This window comes from Melospiza georgiana, chromosome 9 (genome assembly GCF_028018845.1).
Source record: "Melospiza georgiana isolate bMelGeo1 chromosome 9, bMelGeo1.pri, whole genome shotgun sequence".
NCBI lineage: Eukaryota > Metazoa > Chordata > Aves > Passeriformes > Passerellidae > Melospiza > Melospiza georgiana.
This window is the reverse complement of record NC_080438.1, coordinates 28,707,079-28,733,917: the sequence shown is the minus strand read 5'-3', so window position 1 is coordinate 28,733,917 and position 26,839 is coordinate 28,707,079. Positions and strand designations below refer to the sequence as shown.

Sequence of the window (26,839 nt, the reverse complement as noted above, 5' to 3'; positions counted from 1 at the left end):
AATGGGAGAGGATGGCAAGCCAAAGCGTGGGGAAGATGACTCACTGGATTATTTTCTGCATTTCAAATATAACCCTTGAATTCTTGCCAATGTATCGATACAGTCAGGCAGTGAGCCTCATGTATTTATATTTATTTATGCTACGTAATGCCTCAGTCAATACACTTACCTATTTTTTTTCTATTTTGTTTATTTGTTTTTTTCACATATTTTCTTCAAAACAGGCACTGAAGGAGTAAAACTGCAACCCACCCAATGCAATTCCTGTAAACACAATGTGCCAAGGTTTCCAACAAGCACCAGCTCTGGCAACAACAATCATTGCCATTCCATGCCTTACTGAAACTGGTCAGAATGGTTTTGGAGAATTGGACAGGCCCTGATCTTTCTGAGGAAGGAAAAAGGAGCTCAGCTGAGGTATGTTTTGACACAGAGTGAGGTTACCTTTGCTCTTGTGTCTTCCATACAGATGCTGGTCTGCAAAACCCAGCCCTGCTCTGATCTGCATATCCCACTCTCTGTTTTGGGAGGGGAGAAGGGAATGAGCTCAGGTGGGGGAGGGCTGAGTTGAGGCCATGATTATTGGGGAAAACATTAACATGGAGCTTGTAGAGAGAAACAAGCTTGATACCCCAACAGGAAACTTAACCATCAAGCACTTGGTCTCAGGGATCATTTTATTCTCAGAAAGTGGGGCATAAATACGGAGTTAATTATGACCAGAACCTACAGTAATAACCTGTTTATGGGAAAACTCTAGTCCTAGTCTAGAAGAGCTGTAATGTTACCCTGCCATCTGAAATTTGTTTCTTTATTAAGATTACATTCTCGACTGAAAGAAAAAAAAAAAAGAAGTGAGTTAGTTTGATAAGTTTATTGTCCTTTGTCAGGATGGTAGTATTATTTTCTGCTTTGAAAATAGATGTTCTTGTTTCTATAGCTGTATATTTATCCTTTCTTTTAGCTTTTTCATTACTGTTCCCTTTAATCATTTAATGAGGAGTGTTCAGGTTCCTGATGATTTAAAATTATGACTCATAGAGACACTGGCAATATCTTTGCTGGAGAAACGTTGATCCTCTAACTTTAAGACTTTAAATTCAAACCACATGTTTTTGCCACTAACTCCAAAAACAACCCCTGGAGTTGTGTGACTGTCACTAGAATATAAACCAAAGCCATTCTGCAAACAAAAGCTGCAGTATTTAAATTGCGATTACGGTCAGAAAAGTGACTATTTTAATCATTGCTCCACTTTACCCAGGAGATCTGCTCCCTCTGCACATTCCAAATATCTCTGCAGATTTTTATAGACTGAAAGGAGATTTTACTGCCTTCCACCCCTCTTAGCCCTACGGAGGCTGGCCAAGGCAGGCGGGTGAGCCAGATTTGTTCCAGACTCACACATCCGCGGGAGTGTGAGCTGAATTCCTGCGGCACGACCTGCCCAGCCGGTGATGTGCCCGCCAGGACACGCTTCTGTGCTCCCCGGGGCTCACAGGGTGCAGGGCACTTAGAGGGGGAAGAACAAAACACAAAACCAAAACCACAGGGGTTTCCCTATAAACTGGTTTGGTTTGAAAAGGGAAAAAAAGTCCCTCAAGGGCCTCTTGGGCTGGAATGGCTTTTTTGAGAGCAGCTACCTGGATGGACCCCACTTCAAGGGTAGGGGCTCTGAGTAAAGAAAAAAATAAATTTCAAAAATATTAGATAGAGAACTGGGAAATTGAAAATAAGAGGATGCAAATGTCTTAAGGAGATTTTCTTTTCTTGCTGGCTTTGAGGAATGAATTAATTTCCTTTAATATTTTCCTCATGTGGACACTTACAGCAGTCTGGGTGCTGAGCTTCCTCCTCTTTGGGCTCCTACAAACCCAATCACTGCCTCCCCCGACCCTCAAGCCCCGTTTCGTGTGTTTGCTATTCCAAGAATCAAATCCCATTTAGAAGGTGGCTGCTTGAACTCCCTATCTTCATTTATGAAATGCAATATATGTATTTTATATCTGTGAAAATTCCCTATTACAGTATTGGGAATGTTTCTCTGATAGACATGAATTCAAAATAAATGTTGTTAAGAGAACATCTAATTCATTTTAGATGGTTTTATTAGGCGTCTCTTAACAAATCCCAGAGTATGTAAATGAAATATAACTATACGTACATATTCATCAGTCTGTTCTTGGAATTAAATATGAGCGCTGTGACATTTGGTTTTAAGGAATGACTAATTAACATGTGTGCAGGATGTTCTCATCTTCCTGCTTTGGAGTCCCAGAGTCAGGGAAAAGCACACAAAGCGTATTTCCACTCTTTCTATCATAGTTTGCAAAGCAGAAAGCTGCTCACGACAGCCAAGAACTTCTCAGGCGTTTCTGTACCTGTTGGGTGCTGACACAGGGCCCCTTCTTGACTGCTTGGTGTTGTTAAATGTCATCTCATCTGCTCTGGGGCCAGGAATGCATTAAAAAATCAGCTTTGCAGCTGACCTGGCTTGTAATAATCACACCAACAAGTCACAGAGCACAATAAAGAGCAGGATAACTTCTGGAGTGCTGTTAATTTACCTCCACAAGGTAATGTGTGTTAATTTACCTCCACAATAGGATGCTGGAAAACTGGGCTGAGCCCTCAGGTGCTCCCCATCCCCACTGTCCCAGAGAAACTCTCTAGGAAAACCTGGGCTGGATCCTGTTGGGATATTTGGGGGTTGGATGCCTCAATGCCATGCTTGGGAACACCAGGCTTTACTGCACTGCTGCTAAAAACCCAGAGAAACACCCACATTAGTTTTTGGCAGGGCTGGCTCGATTTGCTTTTGTGCAAGAGCAATGTGTGTGCAGGGCATACACTTTTTGCAGCAAAAAAAAATTAGTTAAAAAAAAAAAAAAGAAACTGACTGTAATTTCTTTCTGAGGATGCTGGGGGAGGGCAGACACACCACACCGCCTTGTCTGAGCGCCCTGGAGAAGTTGACCAGAACAAATCTCAGCAGGAACACACAAACCTCTATTATACCTTTTAAAAAGCTCCCCATTGAATGCAGCCGGGCAGATGGGAAGGGCCCTTTTATTTCCTTTTTTCTTTCTCCGCCTGAGTTCATTCTCTCCCTTTGGGGGAGCCAGGTTCAAAGACATGCCAAATGCATCAAAACCTTCCCAATAAAGCCCCTTTCACCTCCCGGCAGAGCAGGGATGGGACTGGAGCGTGCTGGGAGTGCTGGGTCTGACGGTGACTTTCAGGACTGTGTGTGGTAAATCGTGTGCACATTTCCCAAAACAATGCCCTGAATTGGATGTCTAATTCCCTGGAAATTAAATCCCTCAGCTGGTCAGGGAAAACAGGAGCCAAAGAGATTAAACAGTGCAGTAGGGAGAATCTTTGAGGGTTGTTGGGGGTGTTCTTGTGGGTTTGTTGGAGTATTATTTTTAATAGCAGAGGGGTAGCAAAGTAGTGGTTTGGTGTTGCTTCCACTATTTTAATTTGAACCATGAATTCCCCTCTTCCTCTCCCAATAATCCCCATGAAAAACTACCTCTTTATGCTCATTACCCAACAGGTGAGCTCTGTCCCAGCAAGCACAACCCCGTTCCAGGATGCAGAACTAATTTCTGAGTCCTTAGGGTGAGTGAATTGGTATCCTGCAGCTACAGAGCCCGTTCCCATGGCCCCAGGCATCCCTCATCCTGCTCAGATCCCTGCTAGAGCCTGCAGCTCCCACCACCTCCCTGGTGCTGCACTGCCCGCCACAGCCTTCGCTCACTCCTGGGTTATTTATCCCGGTACAAATTCGGATGGGACGGATTATTTGGGTGTCAGAGAGGCCAGAAATGGGGCTGAGATGTTCCTGCTGATTTTTTGTTGCTGGTGTGTAAAATACGAGCAGGTCCAGCCACGGATGCTCCAGTGTGGCGCAGCGAGTGACTGGATGCTGGATAAAAGCACAGTCCCTGCTCCTCAGGAAGCGATCTTTCCCCACAGGGCTGCTTTTGAACTGCTACAAGTCAAAACTTAGTGGGCCTCACAGTGGCAATTTTTTTTCCTTAAAAAAAAAAAAGCATTTTCCTACGTATTTTTACTGACAAAAGCCTGACGCTTCCTTTATATGCTTTATTTTCTTTCTCCTCTGAAACGATCGTTAGACAAAAGCAGTTTTGCTGCTGGTTAATCAAGAGAGTGATGTGGCCCTGCATTTTAATCCTAAACCAATTAGCAGGATTTGACATCATGCCATTAGACTGCTTGAAACAAAAATCAAGGACAGCGTAATGCAGCTAGAAAAGAACAATAACCATCAGCGCTGCCCTGTCAAAGGGGAAGGAAGAAATTTGGCTGCGTCTGTAATTTCCAAGCAATCCCCCTTCCCTCAAACCTGAGCATTCAAATGAGGGAGCTAAATAATAATGAGAGGGGGAAATCTTGAATCTCTAATCACATTACCCTAAAAACTGCACCGGTTTTAAAAGCAGAAATCGCTGCTCTTGCTCCTGAGCCGGCACAAATTGGTTGCATTTCCAAACCCTGAGTTGCGGTTTATGATTTCTGCCGCGGGCACTCCGTGCTTTGCAGGTTGCACGGCGCCTCGGTGCAGATGCACAGCGAGGGACCCCGCGGGGTGCAAATGCACCAGCATCCCTCAGAAACAACTTCCTGGACATGGAAATATTTGCTTTGTCCAAACCACCCTAAGATAATTAATGAACAAAGCACCTTTTAGCAGCTGTACTTTTTGCTGGCAGGAATGCACCTTGCGGCTGGTCCCGCAGTGACGGCGGCGCAGCCTGAGCCGGTGGCTGGGACTGGAGCCGGCCTGGCAGGCGTTGGCCAGGCCACTGCTGCTGCCCGTGGGCACAAACAAGCCTGGCGAAGATACAGGGTGAGAACAAAACTGCAGGCAGGCCCCAGGGTGCAGTATTGGAGGGATGAATGCCTAAAGCACATCGGGGACTCCGCGCCTTGCTGCGCGCTCGGGGCTGGCAGCGGAGAGCGGAGCAGGAGCGAAACCCAGCGTCTCGTAAAGCAGCATATGGATAGAGCACAAATGGATGGGGTTTTATGTCCTGTGCAATATTTTCATTGATATTTATTTTGATTTAATTTGGCTAATGTGCAGGGAGAAATGAAAGCGTGCCATACTCCTCAACATCTGATGAGGAGCGGAATACTTTTTAAAATTAGTATTCCCTCCGAGGCATCGATCTTTGAGGTCTGCCCGGCAACTTGCTGGAAAATCATGAATTACTCCATGTAAATCACAAGATGACCCTTGGAGCAGCAGATTGTTGTTTTAGTGTTTTATTTTTCTGTTAGATTACAGTTTCTAGTCTTTCTGCTTCAGCCTTTTTGTCCACAACTTGAATTTTCCTTTTAATGAAAGTGGAGTTTTCCACAGTCTCAAACCACTTCAAAGAGAGGGTTTTTAAAAAAATATATTATTAAATTATCATGAGATTTGTTATAAAAGGGTGAAAAATGGAAATTGTCCTTATCTCTGCTTTGAGAGAGAAGAGGCTGAAATGGAGCCAGGAGTGATGGTCACAAATTGTAGCGTGAGGTTGGAGACCGGGGTGCAAATCTCTGCCAAAAACTTCCAGGGCGAAGTTGGGCAAGTGACATAAATCTTCCTCTCTCATAGCTGCCATCTGCAATACGGGACAAAAAGAGCCCATTTCCTCCACAGGGATCTGTGTACAAATGCCTTAAAACTGGCGAGGGGCGGCAGCGATGGCAGGGCCATGTGCAGGCGGGAGAGGGACAAAAAATAACTCCCCAAAGAGGTTAGTGGCAAATAAATCCTCTGCCTTCCCACTGAAGCAGCTATCCCAGAGCTTTGTGGCTCTGAATTTTGAGGGAATAAATTTGTGAGAGGAGTTTAGTGTCGGTAAGGTGAGCAGGGGCCGGGGGGTACCCAAAGCATCACCCCACACCCCCTCTTTGCCCCGCCAAGGCGTCCCCAGGGCTGCCTCCTGCTGCACCACCGGGATTTTAATGTCCCGCTTCCCTCGCCCGTTAATAAAGGAACAAAAAGCGCTTTTGCCTCCTCAAGGGTGTTGTGAGACAAAGTTGGTAAGTGCTGAAAAGAAACCCAAACCCGAGGAGAAAGCTGGCTTTGTTGCCTTCGGACACAGACCACTGCAGACCTTGCTTGAATTTTGCTGTAACATCTCTTGAATGAAAACGTGTTCTTCCAAAAAACCAAAAAACACGTCCTGGCTGGAAACGGCTGCCAGGGGGCTGAAAGGAACTGCAGATTATAGATCCTCGGAGCTCTTGTGGCAACCAAATGTTTGTCCCCTGGATTTGAGCTGTATCCAATGAATCCAAAAAGTGCTGGGAGTGACTCTTTAACCCATCCTGTTGGAAAAAAAGGGAAAAAAAACCCCAACAGGCTAAATAAACAAAAAAAAAAAACCAAAACAAGAAACAACAGCAAGAAAACACATAATAATGAAAATAAAAATAAAAATAAAAAAATTATTATTAATAATAATAATAATAATGGGACATTGGGCAGGAAAAAACAATCAGAAGGTCAAAGGCTAAACCTCCACCTGAATTTTAAACTAAATTGGAAAGAAAATTAAATTCAGTTGATTAGACCTTGTAAACTGTGCTTAAATAAAAGTTTCCAAGGACAACAGCAGCAACAAACTCTGAATTTTCATAGTCAGAGAGGGTACCTTGGGGTACCAGGCAATGACAAAAAGGATTGTATAAAAAATCACTGATTCTTCTATCCTCTATTTCAGTGAGCTCTACAACAGTAAAAACCACATTTGCATGTTTCAAACTTGTGTCTATATCATGATAAATGTTTTGTCTCCACAGGAAAATAATTTTTAGTGGGAATTTTTTTTTTTAAATTGTTCTAAACTAGATAAAATATAACACTATAAAAAAAAAACTCTAGAGCAAGACTAGGACAAAATTATCTCAAAATGGAGCAGAATAAGGAGTGTACCCACAGTCTGGCATAACTGAAGCATTAATTACTGGAAAAGGATACCAGAAATATTTAAAGAAATGGCATCTTTAACAAAACGGTGCTTTTCTGCTGTATTCCAGGCAAGCAAATACATGAGTCAACATCTGAAATGTGATGCAAAGAAAACATTACAACTGCTTGGTTGGTTTCAGGAGCATATTATGTTTATAAGAACCAGAAGTTTTATTCTTAATATTAAAAAACCCCCACGGTTCCCTCCTTGAGATCTTTGATTTCCCTTGCCTACTTTCTAGATTCAGAAAGAAAATTCTTTTCTAATTGTTTTAATATATTTTGTTTTCAGCTACAAAGTCGGCCTCCTTGAACTTGCATTAATTTGATGTGCATCCATCTTAATTGAAGCTGATCCATTTCAGTCTTGGCAGCGCATTGATAATAAACAGGAACCAAACACCATTTGGCAAATTCCAATCTACCAGCAAAACCAGGGAGAAAGCAGAAAACCTGGGGCCATCTCCTGGAATCAGTTCCTGGGCTGCAACTCAATCTTCGTATGTATATGATTTTATTTTATTTTTTTATAGCCATGCATTTATCATCATAATTGTATTTGTAATTTCAAAGGTACATTATCATACTAATGGATGATGAGCACTCAACAGTCACAAGAAATATTTATTGAAGAAGTTCTCCTGTCCTAACAGGGACAGTGTTCCCTAACCCTCATTACGGAAATTGGTTAAACCAAGAGAATATTTCCTTTGTAGTTTCAGCTCTTCAAAAAGCCTTTAATATCCTAAGCCAAAGCAACTGCCCATCAGAAACAGAAAGAGGTACTTTGGTCTCCCATGCCAGCTTTTTACTTATGTCTTCCATTTCATTTCCCCTGTAATATGGGGGTAAGTCTTAGCCAACATCTTCATTTTCATTCATTAATGAAATCATGGTAATATCCCACTTTTCACTTAGCTGTCTCCCAGGCACTTTGGAGGTGTCTGTCACCCTGGTATGTGTGTATATATGGAGAGAGCACTCTGCCCAAAAATGACCAGTCAGTGAGGTTTCTCAATATAAAAAAGGTCAAAGTACTACAGGACTATTATTATCACTTAAAACTCCATGAAGCATTAAAATCATGAGTGTGGCAAAGCTGGAAAACACAACTTGATATAACTGTGTCTGTCAATGGGTTCTGCACTCCCTCACTGCCCCACGCTTAGCCGACATGCTTCTCACCCACACTTCATTTTTTTCCTGAAATAAAAGGTCACTTTGTGCCATGCCAGAAGATGCTCTGCTCATCCACTGTTCTGCTGTCCTTCTCAGCTTTAATCGGCGTAGGTAAACTGCATCCCTAAATAATTTGAAGGGCAATAAAAACAAGCACACACAAAAATTACCGCAGCTTCTACGTTCTTGAAAAGGGGGGAAAAATGTCCTGAAAAGCTCTCTTTATTAATATGAGATGGCAAATATTTTTTGCTGTTTATTAAATCATATGAAAGGTTAATTATGGTTAGCGACTGTGGGTAGAAAACAATTCTTGGAAGATGCTTTTGTAACAACAGGTTGGCAGTATGCAGAAGCCATCTGCTTCCTGCAAATGTTAAGGTACAATCTCAAACTTGTGAGGTTAAAAATTACAGATTGCAGAGTAGTTTGGTAGAAGGAAAATCCATGTTGTGTTGATGTAAAGTTGCTCAGTCTCCTTGACACACAGCCTGGAAGGAATGCCAAGTTCCCTAAAGGACGATGTTTGGCTGGAGAGGACCCTCGCTCGGGGTATTCTGTGCTCACACTGGCTGTCTGCACAGCTAATTAAGTCATTTTTGTGCTGTGATTCATCTTTTTTAATACAAGAATTGGTTTCAAATCCTGACCCGTGAATAGGAGTGGATTGTGGCTATAATATTCTGCTTTCAAGTGGGGAATTCAGCTCCTTCCATGAAGGAAATAGATAAAATCATTATGAAGGAGACACATTCCCGAAACTTGTTGCTTCAGTCCACAATGTGTGGACTTCACCATGGCTGCAAACTCCTCATGGGCAGCACTATCAGTAGGAAAAGAAGAGTTCTCAACTCCATTTTATAAATAGTGATCTGGGCAAAAAGATAGCAAGAGATTTGTCTGTGAGCACACAGGGAGGTTGTGGCTGATGGAATCAAACCCAGATTTTTCAGATTGCAGTGAAGTGCCTTAACCACAAAACCATTCTTCCTCTCTGTGGGTCAGCTACGGTGACTTTAGCATTTGGGCTGGGCATTTAAAGATGTTTATCTTTTTCCAAGGATCAAATTTAATTCTGCTGGATTTTCCACTTCTGGAAAACATCACCCACTTTATCCTTCCCCTCTAGAGATAATGCTGCCCAACTTTGCCTGCTCCCAACCAAGGAAAGACAAATTGGGCCACCTCTTACGAAGGGATGGGGAACTGCCCCCTTCAGTTTTCAGTCAAATAGGGAGAAACTATTTTGGGTTTTTTCAGGCACTCTGACCTAAAGTGATGTCCTGCAACCTTCAGCCCCCTTTGCTGCTCCCCTAACTTACTTACAACCTCTCCCCACACTCATCTCTAGGAGCTGACTGCCAGCCAGTTGCTGTGTAAAAGAGTTCATTTAGGAAAAAATCTGGGGCCTTTTTCCTGTTATTCTACCCTAAACAATTCTGTCAAGGCCATGAATGTCTGCAGGGGTTTCTTCTCCAACACTGCCTTTTTTTTTCTAACAGAGACTTTCCAGCTAGATGACTATTTTTTAAAAGCATCCTGTAAAGTGTTTTTATCTCCTCCTTCTGGGCTGGAGTTGGTGATCCACCCCATTATCAGCACCTCCTGCCAGGAAGGACATCCTGCCATTAAAATCCCTCTGTATGGAGGATAGAGGGGCTGACCTGACCACCCCTGGGCTGTGCTGCAGAGCTCCCAGTCATTCATCACAGCCTTGCTCCCCAGTGCTGGCAGCATCCCTTACCAGGATGGTTAGCAGCAGCAGGACCTGCCCTGCCCTGCATTGTCCCTTTCTGCTGCCAGCCCAGCTGCAGTCTCATTGAAGCCTCTGAAACCCTGAGCTGGGGTCTGCTGGTGGGCTGCAGGTGATGGCATCTTTTATTTCTGGGCTGAAACCCCTGATGGGGAAGAAGGAACCAGCTTTATTCCTCTCCCTGACATTTTGTCAACAGACCTGGACCTTTCTTTCTCTTCTTCTTGGTCTGATCTCTTCAATGAAACTGAAGATCATTTTGGGTAATACCAACTATGCTTTCATCAGGCTTCCTGGAGTGCCCTGCAGGAGTTGGCTGCATGTGAGGGACTGAAACACATAGAAATTAGGGATGAGATGTTTCAATGCCACCGAAGGGATTTGGATGTCCAGCATCCATTAAAATGAGTAACAATTCCTGTCCTGCCCTAAATGGCCGGAGCCCAAATCACTCCACGAGATGGAAACCATCTTGGTTAATGCATGGACACTTAAGCCCTCAGCATCTAACTTCACTTATATTTTATTTCCAGCAAACTTGGTTGATGATGTCCAATGAAACCCTTGCACACCCTTACCCTCTCCCCAGCAGCTCATCGCGCTGTCGCTTGCCAGCTCCACTATCAGGGGAGGGTGATGAAGGTACCTCATTTGTTTGCGAGTTGGAGAATGATGTAAAAGGTTCCTCGTCCATCATGATAAAGGCTTTCAAAAAAAGCCCCAGACAAATGTTCCTTCCTCTCGTTTCGCCCGCGCTCCGTGAGGACGTTTGAAGCACAGGGAAAGTTCAGCGTAGCCATATGTACAGAGGGGCTGCACACAAATCACAGCTACTGCTAATTGGATCCAGAGATCTAATTGGTCCCTCGTGGTGGCACCCTGGGCTGCTCCTGCCTCCCCTGACCTGCCAAGGGGCTCAGCCACTCACAGCACCATCATTAAGCAGAGCAGGCATTGCCCAACCTGAGGGGAAGATGAAGATGTAAAATAATATATAATAATACAAAATAACATAATATAAAATAACTCCAGGTGCTTGCTCTGAGGCTAATGCCTCATCTAGAAAGCATCCCTACACCAAAGCATTGAGAACCCCCACTAAAATAGCCAGAAATAGGATGTTTCCCACATCCCCTTCCTGCCCTAAGTGCAAAGCAACATGCCTGTCTATGTTAGGGACTATTGGTCTTTTTAAACCCTTTTTAGGACCACTATCACCCCATCCAATTCCACATGTGAGCCCAGCCATGAACTCTGGACTTGGATGCTCCCAAGTTACATGGAGCAAAGTCCTGAGGAAATGGGGAGGAAATATCCAAAGTTTGGACTCAGGTCCATTTTAGTTCTGGAAAAGGCTTTGAGTCTTCTTTTATTATGCAAACCTCCTCAGCCAATCCTGATTTTAATAAAGTTGATTAATGATTGTGCTGAGGACAAGGACAGTTATTCCCTGACTTATGCTACGCCGTTTATGGAAGCTGTATCCTTAAATGAATTACTGCAGGGATCATTAAATTTTGACTTAAATTGGACATAGTAAGCTCATTTGAAAAAATAAAAAGCTTAGCAAGTTATATATAAACTAAAGGAAAAATGAATCTCCTCAAGCTGTCTCCCCTCTCCTTCTCAAGCAGGAACCTAAAGGGCAGATTTGAAAAGTGAAGTTTAAATTTGCAGGGCAAATCTTCATGAGGGCACTTTGAAGCTGCATTTGTGCAAGTCTTAATTGAATTATGGGTTCAAAACCTGGACCTTTATGCTCATTGAGTTTAACAGGTCCCCAGATTTGGGGTTGGAAGTAGAAATATTATTACCCTAGAGAAGGAAGGTGAAAACTGCCACCTCTCCCTGTGTGGTGTGGAAGGGGCTGGTGGGAAGCGGGTGCTGCTCCCATGCCCTGCACTGTGGCAGCTGTGGGGACAGAGATCTAGAAAAAAGGCACACTTTTTTTTAATGGAATTGCCTTTAAAAGTCACATTAAAAAAAAGGTTTGATGGCTTTAGGATTTGAGTACTTCCTCACTGAGCGTTTTTAGATGGAGGATGGAGATGCTGGACATGGATTTTTTTCTGCTTTGCAAGCATTTGAAAACAGTTCAGTTAGTTTATTTGGTTCCTCGTGTATAAAACTGCCAACATTACTCCTTGATGCTGAGAATAATCACAGAAATGACCATGGGGCCTTGTGAGGGTGGTCACGGACTGGGAAACATTGCTCAGAAAAGCTGTGGCTGCCCCCGGATCCCTGGAAATGTCCAAGGCTGGGTTGGACAGGGCTTGGGGCAACCTGGGGTAGTGGAAGGTGTCCCTGCCATGGCAGGGGTGGCACTGGATGAGCTTTAAGGTTCCCTCCAACCCAAATAATTTTATGAATATTCATTCATTAAATAAAAAGGACTGCACCTTTGCATATGGATACATTTCCAGCAGAGGGGAAAGACTATAAGCAAAAATAAGGTGATAAAGTAGGGGGGGGGTTTAAGCAACAATATTCAGACCCTTAACATCCAAGCTGTAATCTCCAGTAACATTTATTCATCCCACCTTCCAAATCCCAGTCACACCATCCTGTGAGAAGGGGTGAGCTCAGAGGGTGAAGGGATTGCAACTACCAGCTTCCCATTTCCCATGCCTCTCTGTGTTTTAATTAAAAATCTTAATTAATTAATTTTTCACTTTGTGTCAAAATTCCCTTCAGTGGGCTGATCAATGATGGACATATCTCTTGGGAAAGGCAACTGAAGAAATGCAATATACCTTTTTTAAATTATTCTTATGCAGCAAACTCTAAAAGGCTGCAGTTTACTGCCCCTTCATGGTGACTTGATTGGTCATAGCAGGATTAAGTTTCTGCTCTAATCCAGGAGATCTTAAAGCATATAATAATTAAAAAAAAAAAAAAAAAAAAGGAAAACTGGGCTATGCTTCAGGTATTTGATAATCTATAAATACAGAACCAGTATGTGCTCTGCCCAAAAAAAAAGCTGTAAAATAATGTAAAATTTCAACACCTCCTTGCTTTTTACTTTCTGGCAGAGGGCTCAGCGTGCAGGGGGTTCAGTCCTTTCTCCCTAACACAGAACTGCTTTTCCTCTGGATGGAAATTTCTATTCCATCGCCATCTCGTGGTTCCCTGCAAAAATTGCTGGCTCTGCAGAACGTCTCGCGTTGCTGATGCTGAATTGCACGAAGGCACCTTTTAAAATGCAATATCCACTGGACATGAGGCACATGGGGGATGAAGATTGTGCAGCTGGGCCTGCAACAGGGGAGTTTGGAGGGGGAAATGGGGGCTGCAGTTCCAACACTCAGGAGCTCACATGGCTTTAAGCAGCCATACACTGTCCTGTGTTACACAGAGATCATTGCCCAGTGGATTTAGGGGTTTTTGGTGGATATGGCATAAACTTAATCCATGAGAAGAGCTAGGAGAAAATTCTCCTCCAAATTATGAAAGACAACAAAGCTGTTATTTATAGTGGAATATCTGGCATGCTTATCATAGAAAATTGGAAGGGACTTCCTCTAGTCCAACCCCCCTGCAGTGAACAGGGACATTTTTAACTAAACCTGGCTGCTCCAAGCCTCATCTAACCTGACCTTAAATGTTTCCAGGGGTGGAGTATCTTATGTCTAAGAAATTCTTTTTTTTTTTATTATTTCATTGATTTTTACAACATCTTACTTCTTTGACTAGCTTGAGCTGCACTGAAATAATAAAGAGCAAACTCCAGATTTATGTTTTTTATATTATTGTGGCACTGGCACTGTTTTGGGAATATCACTTACTTCAACCTGTGCAAGCACCCCCTGTGCAGATTGCTGTGATTGTGGGGTTGTGATTGCAGAGAGGGTAGAAGATAGAGGAAGAGCTGCAGAAATTAACATCAGTCTGAAAAATCTCAACTCCAGGCATGCCAGCAGCAGGTCTCCAGTTCAGCCCACTCTGCTGAACTTGTCAAAATTCCCTCACCTTGATTTCATCCTGCTGGAAAAGGAGTCTTTGCAGGAGGCTGCAAGTGTGCCCCTGGTTTTCCTCAGTAAGGCAGGGGGAATGTTGAAGCTCAGCCGGTGGTTGGGAAATTGCCCCCTCTAATACAAGCCAGACCCATGGAAACCCTCCAGGTCTCAAAGTCCCTCCTCAGCCCAAGCAGGACTTTGATGAAGAAAAGCAGAATAAAAGTGAACAGGAAGAAAGCGAGTTTAAATAAGCCCAAACAAGTAACAGCAGATTTTGAGAAAGCAAAGTGAGCAGCTGTGAGCAGCCCCAGCTGTTTCTCTGCCCCAGAAAAAGCCAAGAAACCATGGAAAATGCCCCGTGGTGGGGAATGGCACGGACATCCCCAGGTCTCTCCATAGCCATGTGCATGTGGGCATGAGCACCATGGGCAAGGGAGGACAATGAGTAAATCTGTGAGCAGTTTTGTCAGTGAAGAGTTCTAATGAAGTCAGTGTTTTGCTCAGCTTTGGGGCTTTTTGATGGCAGATTTCCCATTTTTCTGGGAAGAATCCCCCTGAAGACGTTTGCTGGTGGGCTCCCACTTCAATCTCCAGAGACATCAGCTCTGCTACCCCATCTTCATCCCTGCTGTCTCCTTCACAGCCCCTGTTTGCAGCCAGTTGGAGCAAAACACACAGCCCTGTCCTCCCTTGTCTGCCCTCACCATGTTAAGACACAAACAGGGTTTTAGGTCTTTTCCAGCATGGTTCCAGGGGCTTTGTGCTGCTTCCCTCCAGCCCAAGGAACTACAGAGCTCATTTGGGCAGTGTACTGAAAGGGACATTGCTGCCACATTTGGGACCTACTCTTAGGGCAGAGAAAAGGCAGTTTCAGGACCTCAAGAAGAAGGAGCAGTGGTTGGCACAAAGAACCTCTAGAGGGTACCTAATATACATTATTATCAGGCATTTAAAAGCATTTGCAAGAGGTAGTTCCCAGCTTACTTTTCACTCCACCATGGAGCAAGCCTAGAAACAAATGAGGAGCTTGTTCATTTGGACCTTGCTGGAATGAATGGCTTCCTTTATACCAGCTGCCTCTCAGAAATGTTGAGATTTAATTAATCCCTGGCTGGAAATAATGTATAGTATTGCCTAATCTCTAATTCAGGATATCAAGGCTAATGCTCAGCATAAAGAATGAGGTTTGTTGAATGTACAGCTGGAAAATTGACCACAGTCCCACCGGCCTCAGTGCTGCTGCTGGGGGAGAGGAATCATTTGCTGATGGTTGAATTTGGGACTGTATCATTGTGCTGAAGCTTTGCTACAAGCCAAAAGAATGCTACAGCAGTGTGAGTTCCAGCTTCTCCACCCTCCATTTCACTCCTGGCCATGTAGCCAGTCTAGCTCTTGGTGCCACATTACTAAAGTCATCCAAGGAGGAAAAGTCTCTACAGGCATTGATGAGTAACAGATCTATATAATCTTCCTTTAATATAGCCTTGCTAGAAAACCTGCAGGGAAAACTTCAGGCACTGTTTACCCCCTCCCAGCCCCTCCCTGGGAGTCAGGTGCCCATGTCAAGGTGCTGGAGCTCCTCAGAGGGGAGTGAGGCAGCTCCTGCACTCGGCAATGTTGGAGCAAGATGGCTGTGTGTGCTCAGCTTTGCACTGTGAGAGAATCACCTCCTTTTCTGGAGCAATCAACTGGCCTGTGTCTCTTGGGTCACTTTGGTAGCCCTGAGTATTCCTGAGCACTGCTGAGCTCCTGCTGCCAGCTTTCCCTGGCTCTCACACAGACAGAGGGATGCCAAGCTCTGCCCTGGCCTCATCTGCTCTGCTCTCAGTCCACACCTCCTGGTGCCACTCTTCCTCCTCACCCATTGCCCTAGGCTGTATATAAAGGTCTAATCCCAAAGCTGGACCTACAAAGACCTTGCTGCTGGCTTCAGGGTGGATTTTTAAACAAATGATTAAATAACCAGAGGAGAACAGCGCAGTGTCATCACTGAGCTGCTCCAAATTCTGCAAGTGATTTCTTCCTCCCCAGGAGGATGCAAACTGTGAGGAGCTGGGACAGGTTGATGCTTGCCAGTGTCCTTTGACAGGTTTTATCTTCATTTGCATTTTCATAGGTGAGATGAGAAACACTGGCTGGGTTTTGAATGAAAACTGTGGCAGCTTCAGTACAGAACATCCAGATACGTGCTCTGTGTTGTCATGTGCAGACTCCAACTGGAGAGGATCAAAGGAAAAGGGTTTATTTTTGGTTTTGCATCTAGTAATTACTCTGAACAAATGAGCAATGCATCTGAGAAGTAATCAGCAATCTTTTTTCAGGTTTCCATCTGGTAAAATTCTTGTAGGTGCTGTAACTTCAGAATAATTTCAGGCCTGTACTTCTCACTGAAGACTCTGAAGTTGGAGTCAACCAGTGAGTGGAAGAACACAGATTTGCTGTTTTGTCACTCATGACCATTCAGAAAACTACTAAAACAACACTCCTCAGGGCTGTGAACACCTACACCCAGTAGTGCTGGATGCAGTGAGTTTTATAGAGTTCTAGAATATCCAGATTAGAAAGGACTCTAGGAATCCAACTCCTGGGAAAGTAAAAAGAAAAGAAAGAATAAAGGACAACTGAAAGAACAGAAGAAAGAATAAACTAAGAAATGAAGAAATGAAAAAGAAAAGAGGAAAGAAAATATATTCAAGGAGTCAAATTCAAAGAGATATTTCCTTTTTATAACTTGTGAAGTTACACCCAGGGTGAGAGTTCCCTTTGCCTCTAAATCTTGTTCTGCAGTGACAGTGAGACAGCAAAGTGGGGAATGGGGAGGGTTGTGAGGATGAAGGGAAGGATGCAGGAGTCAGAGTTACACTCTGGACTTAGTAGAGTTTGAGTCCTACATGAAGGCTGGAGCCTTGCCATCTTACAGAGTGGAACAGCACTTGAAGAGTGCAAATCCCACCACTTCTCCATGTAGGATTAATTAGCACAGATTTGCAGCTGGTTCCTTGGGAGGCCAGTGGTGATTCTGGGGTGAATTTTCCAGCTTCCTGTGAAACTGAGGTTTCACATCATTCATGACAAGTTCCAGCCACTGAACTGGGGTGTCACAGACTCATGGAAAGGAGTGGGAGCAGAACAGGAGACTTTGGAGCTGTCACTCTTTAGACACCAGTTATTGGAGAGTATTCTGTCCATCATTCTGAATTTAGGCTTGTTTTTGTATGAAAGCAATTGGCTGGCAAGATTGCTGTAAGTATTCCCAGTGGAGTTGTGTTGGGGAAAAAAGGATTCCTTTTCTTAATGGAAAATTTTGACTTTATAACTCAAAACTTGAAAATTTTAGCTGAAAACTGTGAGAGCCTTCCCCAGTGTGACTTCTTGTTTTCCAACAAAAATAAAAGAGCAGAGATGGAAGTGGAAAGTTTCTGTTTTCAATCAGAAGGAAATTTTCCTTTCCTACCAGTTCAAATAGCTGGTAATCTCTAGTCTAGCCTCTCTGCCAGCCTCCAGCTTCCCTGTTGCTCATGGATCAGTGTTTTGCAGGAGGCAGAGGAAGATTTGCAGAGCTGAGAGAGGTCTGTGCTTGGCCACAGCTCTTTCTGAGCATGGACAATGTCAGTGGAGCATTTGCAGCCACATTGCCAGGGATCTCCTGGACACTGGTAGAGATGAGACACCTGCAGCTCTTGAAAAATAAAAATCTGTTTCCAGGCTGTGATCAGCAACAATCTGATTTTCCATGAGAAGGTGGCTCCTAGGTCATGAAATATGGAAATATAAACTGTTTAACCCTGTGTTGTGGAGAGATTTGAGCAGCAGAAGGGGTGAGGTGGTGGCAGAACTGAGCTCACCACAGGCACCTCTTGGAGCTGGGTGCCTTTACCTTAATGAGCCATTTGCATTTGGGGTTTGGGGTTGGAAATAGGGACAGAGGAAAGCTCACCCTGGCTTCAGAGCAGAACTGGTGGATTTGGTGGGGATGCTAAAGGAGCCCCAGAAGTGGCCTCCCCGCTCCTGGCAGTGCCACCACCACCACCTGTGTGTGGTGTCACTGTGGGGCAAGGCACATCCAGTGACCTCCAAAGAAATAACTGCAGTTGTTGGGGATAAACTGTTCCCCCATATCCCATCTCTGCTGAAAGCCTGGCCTGTTAAATGAAACCCATTTTGTTAAGGGTTTTAAATGCTGCTTGCCCATATGCAGAATTATGTCTTTAAAGATTAAAAAATCCAATATAAACAAAATAAATCCAGGGAGCTGAATGCATGAATCATTATTTTAGTACATATTGTCCATTCTAATCTGCAGTCCAATTGTGAAGTCATTCAAAATGCTGCTTCTCAGTAATTAGCAGGAATCTAACTGCGAGCCAATTTCTGATTAAATGTGCTTAAAATCAATAAAACATCATGAGTGATTAGAGTCACGTGTGATTAGCCCTGTCGAACAAAGCAGAATAAGTTATGGCCTCACTTTAACTTGTCAAAAAACAGAACTGGGGGTGGGAATGAGGAGGAACAGCTGATATTTCTATAAAGGGTTTTTCCAGTTCTCTGCCTCTCTCTTCACTCCTTTAGAAAAGTGAAAGGATTGGTTTGTTGTCTGAAAATTACAGGCTGAAGGGGAAAGTTTGGGGTGGCTTTGGCTTCTCTCATGGGTTTGTTTAAGGATATGCTGGGAATGTTGTTTTAGTCCTGCATCACAGCTATGAAGAGTTACCTGCTCCTGGCCTCACCTGTTCCCCAGCTCAGTCCTGACTATTTGCAGAAGGAAATGGCTGTATAATTTTATTTATTTCTCTTTTCTAGAAAGGAGACACAAAGCTCTCTCTCTCTCCCTATAAAGGGAGCAGTGCAATGAGATATCCCCTGTCAGCCATGAAAGTAAAGAGCAACAGCTCAAGCCCAGGTGTTGATTGAGCAGCGCTGGAGGCTGAAGCAGCTGCTGAGATGGTTTCTCTCCATCCTGCTGCCATGAACCCGGGCACCCACAACGCTCCCACCCCGGGGTCTCCTGCATACAAACCACCATCTCCTCCATCAGCCTGGGGTCCAGCCCGAGGTGCTGCCCACAGAAAGTGGCTTTTTGGGCAAGCAGCTTTTGGCAGCGTGTCCCCCCATGGCGGCAGCTCGGGCCGGGGGTGGAGGCGGTGCCCGCGCCCGGCTGAGATCTCACGTGGGGGCTGTGTGGGGTGTGAGAGCTTCTCTGGAGCTGGGAGCTTGGCAGGGCTCAACAGCAAAGCTTCCCTTGACGTCAGGAGATGGAGAACAACACGCATTTATAGCTACAGCTTCTTCCCTCACAGCTGTGTGGCTGCATCCCACCGGCTGGACCCTCGGGGGAAAATCCAGCTCTGAGCTGCCTCTGGATCCAGCCCTAAGAGTGATGCTGCTATCTCAGTCAGCACAGCAAAACCCACATCCACAACGTGCTCAGGGTGATGGGTGCAGAGGGGAGGCTTGGGAAGCATTGTCCCAAGTGTATTTCTGCAGACAGACTGTGTTTAATTGTCTTGGTTTGTGGCCTATTTGAGAGGACATTGGTTTTTTTCAAGAGTACATCCACATGCTTGTCTCCTGCTCTTGGCAAGGTTCTGGTCTTCCACCAGTGAAGCCAGATGATATTTATATTATTATTATTATTAGTAGTAGTAGTAGTAGTAGTACTAGTATTATAATAAATTCCCAGGAAACTCCCCGTTTGCCTGTCCCATGGGACAAGGGCTTGTGACTCTATGTCACACCTGGGAGATGCAATGAGCCATCAGGGAAGGCCTGGGGAAAGACTTACAGGTACAGGGAACCTTCTTCTAAGAGGAGTCTGCTGTGGGCAACCCCACCATCCCCAAACACCACGCTGAGCTTTGGGTTGGTGTGTCTTCCAAAGGAAATGGTCTTGGAAGCCTCCAGTTGAAATGAAAATGAAAAGAAAGTTCATTAAATGGTGACTGGAGTCCAAATTAGTAATACAGAGTCAGCAAGGGTAGGTTGTGAACCATGATGTGCTGGTGGTGGCTCAGCACTGCTAGCAGGGATAAGGCACCTCGTTTGCCCTGCCTAAATTCCCTCTCTTTTACAGTTTTTCTTACTGCTTTTCTTGCAAGCTGCTGGTCTTTAATGGCAAAAAAAAAGTGCTGAAACAGAGGAGCAGATCCTCAGCAGATATCCATGGCAGTGGCTGATTTGCCCCCAAATTACAGCAGCTGAGTCCCAGAGTCTGCTGTGCTCCAAGGGATAAATCACCCTGTGCTGACCTCCTGGATGCAGCCTCAGTGTGGAACCATCTGTGCTCATCCCTGGTTCCTTGGTGTGTGTGTGGGGAGATCTGCTGCTTGAGGTGATGGGGTTCAGGACCATCCAGCACAGGGTGCTGAATAAAACCCAGGGCTGGATGTGGGAATTACATAAATCAGCTAATTATTCCTCTCCCTGAGCCCCCTGTGCATAGTTTGGTGTCTGAGCTGGGGTTTTTTGCTTTTCTCCAAAGCAGCTGGAGATGGGATGTTGAACATGGTGTGTTATTGCTCCTAATGGTATTAAAGAAAAACATCTCAAGCACTGGTTGGCATGTTTTGATTGTATGTGAGGGTAAAATGAGTGCCAGATTTGGAGCAGGGAAGACTTTCCTCCAGATCAGATTAGCAGGAGTTGATGGGGAGGTGAAGCAGGGATTTGGGGGGAACACTGGATAGAATCTCTCTCTTGGAGTTAATTTAGCATTTTCACTGAACAACTCCCCGCTACAGAATACCAGAGCCTTTGGTGGTTCCTTTTCTTTCTTCCTTTGGTGTTACTATTTGTGGCTTTATTTATTTGTACTAAAAGCCTTAAGCTCGTTATGGCATTTTTGCAAGTGTTTCTGTGGCTTGTGTTGAGTGAGTGTGTGCAGAGCAGTTGTTCCCTGGACTTTTGGATTAATGTTTGTCATATGATTGCCTGTGATTTCATGACCTCTGTGGCTGAAGTGAGCCCTGAGGGGTTTTTTATGTATGTGCAATTTAGCTTTTAATTAAGGCCTTGTTATCCAGGGAGTTGCAGCTTGGTTGGCTCGCATGCCCCAAGGTTCTCCTGGCTTGATACTGAAGTAAGGTAGCCCATATTTGGAAATATTCAGCTCATTTCTCTTGTTTCAGTTTTCCAAGCTGTTTGAATTAATCTTCAGTCTTCTCTTCCAATGTTTACTGAAGAACAGCAGTTTTTTTTAACACTCCCTTGTATCACACAGTGTGATCAGCCCAGCTCAGACAATGTGCATTCATGCTGGGGTCTGTTGCTCATTTAGCAGTCTACAAACTCCTAATGAAGTGCAGATGCACTGGGGAAGATCCTTCCTCCACGGATGAGCCCTGGATCGGGATGAGCCGAGGAGCCGTGGCGAGCAATTCACAGAAGCTACTTGCAGGCATTGTAGAGAGAGTAGTTTTACTTTTTTTTATCTTCCTATTGACTCCTGTTTTTCTTTGCTAAATGGTTCATCAGGTCCCTGTGTATAAATCTTAAAATGTGTAGTATACCTGGGCATAAAATCTCTCTTTTTGCAGGAACATGAGTGGTTTCTGTTGGTGCAGGTTTTGGGTGCTCAGGCTGCCTCATGTGCACAGAAGTGATTGCCAGAGTGGACTTCCTTTGCATGCACTATCTCCCTCATCTGTCTCTGGATACCCAAAGAATTGGGGACTTTGACAGATGCCTGGCTGCAGATTAATTGCAGATGACTGGAGGAGAGAGGTACCAGAGCCTTTCCCCCTTGCTCCTGCTGCTCCCCAAAGCAGGAATTTACGTGACAGCAAGTTCCCAAGATGCCACCACACTCAGCTGTTTTACTAAAGTAGCCTAAAGATTACTATTAGCAGGTTTTCACACATCTGTCTTGGAGTCATTTAGCATAAGGGCAACTCAAGCTGGATTTTAAGGCTGTGGTTCAGTATATAATTCTGGATAATCCTATGCCATCTCTATGAAGTAGTAGTGGACGTGCCTCACATATCTGAATTTCCACCCCAGGCCAAATTTTGACAGCCAGGAGGTGCTGAGATATTTGTAGCCAATGTTTTTATCGACAAAATGCAGGTTTGTAAAATCAGGATAGAGTTCTGACCTCAGATTTGGTGCATATTTCAATTTCCTTGTATGTTAGGTGGGCTCTAGCATCTCCATCCTGACCCAGTTTTAATAGTTTAGTGTCTCATTCTTGGAGAGTGCTTTTTACTGATGCCTGTGATTTAAAACTGTTTATTTCAGCCTCTCATTTTTCCACGAGCTCAATGGTGAGATGTTGACCTGGGTGCTGCACTAATCTAATAATCTTTAGAAATCATTCTGGGGTGTTTAATATTCGCACAGTGGCCAAACTCCGAGTTCAGTCAGTCGTAATCATCACACTGGAGCATGGTCAAGATGCAAAGTTTGGCCTGGACCCTGTGGCCATCTGGTTGCAGGGAAACCAGCTGCCTCTCGAGCTAAAAATGCCCTTCATCCATCATGATAAATCCCCTTTTCTACTAAATAACCTTCATTCTGTAGCCTGCCTCCCTGTTTGTAAATGGCCATACTCTTCAAACAGGATTGTTGATGGTATTTTAGGTTTCATGAGTCCTCTTGGGGAAAAATCACACCAGATACCCTGGCAATAAGGGGGGATGGATCAGCCAGACCTTGCAGAAATCTGTGACCAGGTCCATGAACCTTGGTGGCATCACCTGGGAAGGCAGGTGCCTGTGAATTGTTTGAGCCAAGGGGTGTAGAAAGGCACCTGTGAAGGGACAGGACTCTCCCAAAGGAAAGGCACATTCAGAGCACTTCAAATTTTATTTTTCTGTGATACAGGAGAGGAGTCGTGCCTCCCAACATTGACTTCTCCACTGGTTGCTAACTGAGCGAAAGAGATGCTGGTGATGCAGGAATTACCCCCCACTAAGTTCAGATGCCTCAAGTAGCTCAAATAAATAATGGTTTAGTCACTCATTTCTCTCCATTGATGCTAAAGGGGATCTAGAGCACCAGTTCCAATGTAGACATCAACCCTGGAGACATCTAATATCCCTGGAGATGCGAATCTCAGCTGGGCTGCCTCTGCCTCTAAGCTTGAATATGAGAAAAGAGAAGCCAGGCTGAAATCAAAGGCAATTAGAGACATAAAACAGAGGCAAAATGTCAAGAAAGATAAAAGACATTAGGTGCCCATGGTCCTGGGAAGCCAAGGGCACCCATCTGAAAATGAAGCAGCAAAACATTTTCTCTGCAAGAAAGCAGCAGAGAAAAAGGCAGACTTGGACCAGCGCAGGAGGAGAAAAATTTCCTTTCAACACTGAAAGTAACAGTTTCTAAAATCCACCTTCTCTGTCCCTCCCAAAATGTAAATGCTAGTAGTTACCCCTGTGAAAATCTGGAGCAGTTTTGTGGTAGTAAGTAGCAGATTCTTGGCTACTGAAGCCTCAGTGTGGCAGATGGGTTTTTTGGAAAATGACACTTGCGCAGCCCAGCTGGTAACCACAGCTGAGATCTCCCTCTTGGAGATCTTAGAAGTCAACGGCTGCATCGGCTTTGATTTCACTGGAAGCAGTGGCTGGGCTGCTGGAAATTGCACCCAGGTGTGAGGTGGAGAGGTCAGACTTGGCCAGCAGCTCCCAGGGTGATAACTGACCCTTTTCAGGCAATCCAGGCAATTCCCCCTGTTTACCAGGAGAAATGGCTGCGTTAACTGTGATGCTGCCGGAACCCCTGGCAAAGATTTTTTGCCTTTTTAGGTGAGCATTAAAAATGTTTCCTGCCCTGGATTTGGGTGATATTTTTGGCTGATGGTTGAGCACGTCTGCCTGTCGCTGTCCAAGCCCCCTGCTTTGGAAAGGCCAATCTGCTGCCATCCTGCTGCTAAACCAAGCCAGGAACAGGCATTTTCCACCCCCCAGCAGGAGAGGTTGGCTCTAGGAAACAGCTCCCTTCTGAATCACACGAGAAACTTGGAATATTAAACAATTTTATTGAATAAAAGGAGAGCGGATTGTTTTGTCTCACATGTGGCAAAATGGAAAGCAGTCAACAATTTCCCTCAAAAGTAAACAACACAGCATAGGGCAGCTCTGCTGAGGCTGCTGTTGAAATCTTCATGCTCCCAGAAAATGTGGAAGCAGTGTTATTTTCAGCTGGAGGGGGAGAAGCGTGTGGCACATCTGACCAGTTGCACTTGCCTCTGACTCAGAAACACCAGCTGAGTTTTGACTTTTCTCTGCTGAGGGCTGCAGATTGTTCCCCCAGTAAAAATGACTTTGTATTTGAAATGCTTCTTGCACCAAGTCTCCCTGAACCCAACAATAAATAGAAGGACCTCCAAAGTGTTTTCAGCATCACCTGCAAACAGTTTTTTTTTGTATTTTAACTTTCCTTGAGATGAAGAAAGCACAGCTTGCTTTGTACCATCTGATCTGACTGCTATTTAACCCTCCTTTTCCAATAGTTTCTGTGTTCTCAAACTTTGTCTCTAAAACTTACTTTTTGTGCCCATGCCATATGCACACCCACCTGGATGTGTTATGTGCTATGTTATGTTTTATGCTGTGCTAAGTGCTATGCACACACACCTAACCATGATGTGTTATAAGTAGAGATAGCTGTGGATTTTCCATCCTGTCATTTTCCAACTGAAAAAGTACATTCAAAAACATCATGTTTTGCTGTTGAAAAAATAGAAATCTTTTTCCCCTGCATGTACAGCCCCCAAATAAAGCCATCTTTGAGAAAATTGAAATAAAATATTTCATTTGGGGATGGATTGATTGTAATTAAAGTATATATAATGTTTCAACTAAAAGTTTTCTTTTTCATCATTTCAACCAAATGTTGAACTGCTCTTGCCAGTGGTGAAACCAGGAAAAGTGAGAGCTCTGGTTCAGTCCTGAACTTTCTCAAGAGAGATGAAGTCTCCCTTCACATGGGATGCAGTGGTCATTGCACCATTAGGAGTGATGGAAGTGGCATTTGGCTGAGGCCACAGACCTATGGGAAAGGAAGAAGCCCTGATTTTGTGACTGGGATTTTGTGTTTCACATCATTGCTGCCAGAGAAAGAGGCAGTGCTGGGCTGCTCCTGAGGGTTTGGGTCCATGAGATACTTCCCATTGCCCATGGGAACAATGGAGGTGGTCTTTGGTTTGCCAAAATTGCCCGTGTGAGTGTTGCTTTAGAGGGGATGTGTTGCAGGGGGAATTGTCATTTTCTGCTTTAGGAGGGACTAAAGAAGTGACTTTGGATGACTTCCACTGTCAGAGTCAAGCTGTGGATGAAGAAGTTGTTTGATATGTATCTAGTCTCAGTTTATATTAATCTCCACAATAAAGCAAGGGAAGTACTTGCCCTTTTAAAATGTAATTACAAAAATCGTTGCTGTCCAGTCAGAAACTGGAGATCAGCACTGGTGATTCTGCTTTGCCTTCAGAGCCCTAAAGCACTTTGAAACACAGAGTGATCCTGCTTCTACCTGTAGGAGTTCACAGTTGTCCTCCAAGGCAGGAGTTATTTGGATTATTTAATTTTCACGAAGGAGATTAGTTGATTAGTTTGGGGGAGGGGGTGTTTGTTTTGTTGATTTGTTTTCCTCCTAAAAATAATTTTATTTTTTCATCTAGGCATGCTGGAAAAGGAAAATTATCTATTCCATAGCTACAGGCTTGTCTGTGATCTAGTTATGTCCTCTGAAAATTGCCTCAGCTTTCAGAAATGTCTGTTTTAGAGAAAACATAACATTACAGCTGTTTTGCAGTATTTAAAGGGCAGAAGCACCTAAGCTATTGCTCCCCTGACTTCTGTTTCCAATGAGTGAAAATTGTCTTACAGACAGAATATTGCTGATCACCAAACAGTGCAGAATTGTTGTTTGATTCCTATTCTCTAACAGGGATGCACCAAAAATAGAAACAGCTGCATCTTTCAATTGAGTGAAATTTGAATAATGTTGCTGTGCTGGAAATAAAATAGAAAAGCCACATGCAATGAAGGGTTTTATCTGGTAGGTGCAAATAAGACCAAATTTTAGTTTTCTGTAGCAGATCTAGTTCTAGATTTTCTGTGACCCAAAACTCACAAACATTTTAATCTGGGTTCTAGTTTCATATAAACACTGGTACAAAGGTTTACCTTGCACTGCTCAAGGAATGCTGGCTGTGGATAGGTGTACAGACCAGTAATTGCCAGATGATCTCAGTGAGATGTTAGATCAAGAAATTAAGACAGCTGCTTTTCTTCCTTAATCCTGTTCATTTGACAGCTTTTAATACATTTACTGAAAATAGTGGATTTTTTTCCTAAATTTACAGTTTTTAAAATGCTAGCCATTCAAGAACACCTGCAAGCTGTAATTCTGGGGGTTTACACATCTCTCCTACATAGGAATAGAAGGAAAGTAGCCCCAAACCCCAGGCCCCTCTATGGTGATGCTCTGTGCTGTCCTTGCCTGTAAGGCTGAGCCTGCAGGTGTTACTTTGCATGGATGTTGGACCAGCTACAGGTCCCTGGCACACAGCAAAGCTGTTATTTGGTAAACAAGTTCTTCTGAAACAGTCGAGCTGAAAGCAATTTCTGCACACGAAATGGATAAACTAAGTGATTTGGGTCTTGCAGTACATAAATATCTTCAAAGACGCGGGTCCTGGTGCAGGACAGATTGTGGTGATTGCCCAGCACGTGGCCATGACACCAGTGCTCCTTGCTGTGCTCCACAGGACACAACAGACAGGGAAACAGCTTTCCATCCTGCTGCAGTCCTGCCAGAGCGAGTTTGTTCCTCCAAGTCTGCCTAGGACTGCTTGGAAAGCTTTGGAGAGCCCTTCTTACTTGGTTTGTTGTCTCCCCACGGGATCACACCTGTGCTGCTCCCACCCTCCTGTTCCTCTCAGTTTCTGTGGGTCCCCAGGACATCCCAAAGGTTGTCCCTCTGCAACATTTACATCTTTCACATACTTGGGCT

The 26,839-nt window shown here is 44.2% G+C and overlaps 2 long non-coding RNA genes across 2 annotated transcripts in view; one reads left to right on the top strand and one right to left on the bottom strand.

The window, feature by feature from the left end:
* The first annotated feature begins 315 nt into the window (after nucleotides 1-315).
* LOC131087237 (uncharacterized) lies at nucleotides 316-26,839 on the top strand. Its single transcript, XR_009114853.1, has 3 exons — nucleotides 316-417; nucleotides 7,290-7,497; nucleotides 26,595-26,839. It is a non-coding gene; the product is annotated as an uncharacterized LOC131087237 (long non-coding RNA).
* Nucleotides 5,905-26,839, bottom strand: part of LOC131087236 (uncharacterized) — a 37,967-nt gene continuing 17,032 nt past the window's right edge. The window contains exon 3 of the long non-coding RNA XR_009114852.1: nucleotides 5,905-6,354. This is a non-coding gene — a long non-coding RNA (uncharacterized LOC131087236). The remainder of the gene's footprint in view (nucleotides 6,355-26,839) is intronic.